Genomic DNA, 4,145 nt, shown 5'->3' on the forward strand with positions numbered 1-4,145 from the left:
CAGAACTGCAATTTTATTAATATTTTTCTTCTAAACTAGTGTTTTTGTTAGTCCTTGGTCCCAATTGAGCAAAATTTATATGTATTTATATGCAAAGTTGTACCCCGACTTACGCGAATTCGACTTACGCGATTTTCGTCGGACCCACCTATCGCGTAACTTCGGGGTATTACTGTAATTCACAATGTAGAAAGGAAAAAAAAAAGCAAAAACTGATGTGCTGAGAAAAATTCATTTCTGTGAATTTTTCTCTAGCTGTCCTATTACCCATTACCCATTCATTCCTCCAACCAGTGCATGGCAACAAACATAACATTCAGTACTTCAACTACAAAATATGGTACAGTATATGGATAACCTATTTGATATGTATGAAAAAAATAATAATAATTGCTAGATTTGAATTGGTCTGATTTCAGTGAAATTTGGAACAGCCTGACAACTTTTTCTAAAAGGCTCAAATATGAAATTTCATGAATATCCACCTGGGAGTCAAGTTATTACATGCAGACCATCAAAGAAACAGTAATTGCTAGATTTCTATTGTTCTGATTTTAATGAAATTTGGGATAGCTTGTCAGATCTTTTTTAAAAGGTCCAGTTATAAAATTTCATGAATATCTATCCACTAGGGGAAGAGTTATTACTTGTGGGTAGGTGGATGGGTAGACGTGGTGAATACAATACGTACATTATGCATGCTTAAAATATATTTGCACCAGTCAACATAATTATATACAGGGTGATTCACTACCAGTGCGACAAACTTGCAGGAGTTCACACGACCTCCCGTTCAACGTCCTCTACCACATGACGAAGGCATTTCGGACCCTGCAATGTATGCGATTCTGATTTGTCTTTGTGCCCCCTACATCTCCTGCAAGTTTGTCGCACTGATAGTGAATCATCCTGTATATATAAAGTCCAGATATTTTTTCACCTGACAATATAAACAATTACAGTGAAATGCAGTTATTATACTAAAGTTAAACATTTAGAACAATATCTAATGTTGAATTGCAATTATATATTATTAATAGATTGAAAAAGAATGGAATTGATCATGTTTGGAAAATAAAATAAGCTTGAATATAAATTGAAAGAAAATTTTATCAGAAACTTAATGGAAGACACCAAATTATTGCAAACCTTCTGTACACGTTGCGACTTCGGATTTGGTAGCAGAGTTTGTATTGCCTGATATTTTCAAGAAAATTTTGGACAATTCATTGTCATCTGTACTCGTTTGGTTCATGATAGAACTTTAAAACAGAATCTAAACTGGGTTGTCAGTTTTCAGCAAGTGCTTAGTTGTATTCATCATCCATTTTTTCCTTCATTTGTGAGTTTGAGCAATGGGTTAATATAAAATCGTGCTTAACTGTTCAATGATTTCTTGCTTTAGGAGCCTATTTTTGGGTCTTTCCATTCGAAAATTATTTGCCAGCATTAAATAAATCAAATATGTATAATTTGGTCTGCCATAAGCCAAGGTTTCATGTTTCCCTGGAAATAAGGAACTGATAGAATGATGGATATCTCCCAAAATCCAAAAGGCCCAAGACCAAATGGCAGTTTTGCATTTTCTCCGAAGGAAACAAAAGAGAAAGCATTATTGTATTGCCTGATATTCTCACAAAAATTTTTGGACAATTCATTACTAACAATTTGCCTACATAAGTCTGAATATAATAGACTTATGTAAGCAAGCATTTCAAGTTGCTGGCAATGAAACTATCATTTTGACAATGCATAGAAAAATTACCCCCAACCTTTTCACATTTAAAAAGTAAGGCTTGACAATGAACACACCTTTCATTAAGAAAGCCAACACTGTGACATATTAAATCTTTTGAATCCTTATATGCACATTTCAGACCAATCCTGAATACATTTACAGAAACACAAAAATGCGTGTTTCTTTGCCGCAAAGGTACGTTCAACACGACCAGTCAGAGTACCATGGTGGCAGACACATCATCCCTGTTCTGACTGTGACATACTTCTAATTCCTTAAATTACTTACCCTAAATAACCTCAAAACAAAAAAACAAACAAATTCAAAGTTGACAACGATAAAATGATGAGTTCTAAACAGATTAAACATAACGAATGGCAATGAGTGTATGAGCTCGCACGGAGAGCAGTGTAGGTAGTGGAATGGAATCCCAATGATTAGTTCTTTCTTTTAAGGTAGGCAGCACTAGTAGAGAAAATTGGCGTGTTCTGAAAAATAAAACTATTCGGAATTTTTATATTTTCGTATGTTTCTGCAAACCTAGGAAGAAATATCTTCAATTTGAGACCAGATCGGTTAGGTCTATCATATGCAATGTCTAGCAGAGATTTTTTCTAGCTGTCATATTATTATTTTTTCGAAACAAAGGACACAATTGTGCAAATTGTTAATCAGTTAAATAGTTCAAGTGCAAATTGTTAATTAGAAAAAAAATGCCTAATCAATTTAGACAACTGTTTGTTTAACAGTTATCTTCCTGTGGCTCCATGTATGAAGTGAATGTTGAACTATTCTCGTTTGTAGTACAAAACTGGCCCATTCCGTAAAATAAAACTATTCGGAAATTTAAAATTTTACCATTTTCAGCCCGATCAGTTAGGCTTATCGTTCACAGTGACCGTCTCAAGAAAAACGGCTTCAGTATTAATACATAAATGATTTGGCAGGTATGCAAATCCACCCATTATTGTGGATTAAATTAGTTTATTCATGCATCAGAAGCAATTACCAAGTCACTTCTGTACATTATGTAAGTAGGGAAGTGCAATTCTGTGGTGCACAAGTGTTCATAGTATTTAATTTAATCTTGTGTGTTTATCATAGTACTGCTAAACAGTTATTATTTTAGTACATCTTGTATACTTACTGTACAAGTTTTTATACATTTGTATTTTTTATTTACTTCTGTTTGCAGGAAAGACAAGAATTTTTAATAAACTTTCAGCTTCAACCACATTTTTCTTTTTTGAATTTGCAGAAATTATTCCCTTAACTTTATAAAGTAACTGCCATAAACTTCCATTATAGCACTTTATAGGGCCCTAAAAAGCCTTTAAGAGCAGGAAACTTTTACCTTATATTTGGGGCTATTTTCCATATTTCATCAATATTTTTGTAGATAACACTGACTTTTCAATTTTCCTTGCAGCATTTAAGAAGAAATATTTTTTATATAAGTTGAAAACTTGCACACAATGTACTATGCTTGTATTTTTAGCACTTTTAGCCTATTTTTGTAAAGCTACTAAAAAAACAATGAAATTTTTAAAAAGATGTTATTAAATTGAACTAATCATACCTTGGGTATTTTAAATGTGATGGGTGCAGTAGCAATATAATAATAATGAAATTAATTTTTCTGTCAGTGAAATTAATTTTAAATATTTTTTATTGATGCTAGGCTGAATAGCAGCAGGGATAGTGGACAATGTTGAATTTAAAAAAGCTGAGGTAGCATGCAAATACAACAATAAATGGCTAGACATTGGAATTACGCAGGGTTGCGCATCAACTTCAAAAGCTTTGAGTTAAATAATGCATGAAATAAACAAACATATTTGCACTGGAAACAATTTCTACATATACAATCACTAGAATTCAATTATAATCATACCTTTCTCAAAACTAAAAGAGGAATCAGGATTATATCTGGGTTTATTTCTTCTTGGAATCTTAAAACAATGCAAAATAAGCAGGAAAGCATTTTAAAAATGAGTTGTATACACGCTAAAAAATGTATACTACTTCTTATGATCTTGGCACTTCTGATCATGGGATGAGAAGAAAAGAACAACAGTAACAACAGTTTACTGTATATGCTATTGCTTTCCAACTGTTTTAAAAGATGGCTATGCTGAGCAAAGAAAAACTATTTCATAAACTATACAAAATGAAATGCATATTAGTAGATCTGCAAACCTGCAAATCAATAATATAATATTCTCTAAAACATTTAAATTGATTTTAAGTTGGCAAAATTACTGGCCACATATGTTTTCAAACACCAATATAATAAAATTATTTTAGATCTTACCAATAAAGCACAATTTTCCATGAAATATTTTTTTAAAGTTCTCTTGTGGGAAAAAAAGTAACATCTTGATGTATACTGCAGCTACATTTGATT

The sequence above is a fragment of the Mastigoproctus giganteus genome, chromosome 12 (genome assembly GCF_048544385.1).
Source record: "Mastigoproctus giganteus isolate SK-2022 chromosome 12, ASM4854438v1, whole genome shotgun sequence".
In the NCBI taxonomy this organism is placed as follows: domain Eukaryota; kingdom Metazoa; phylum Arthropoda; class Arachnida; order Uropygi; family Thelyphonidae; genus Mastigoproctus; species Mastigoproctus giganteus.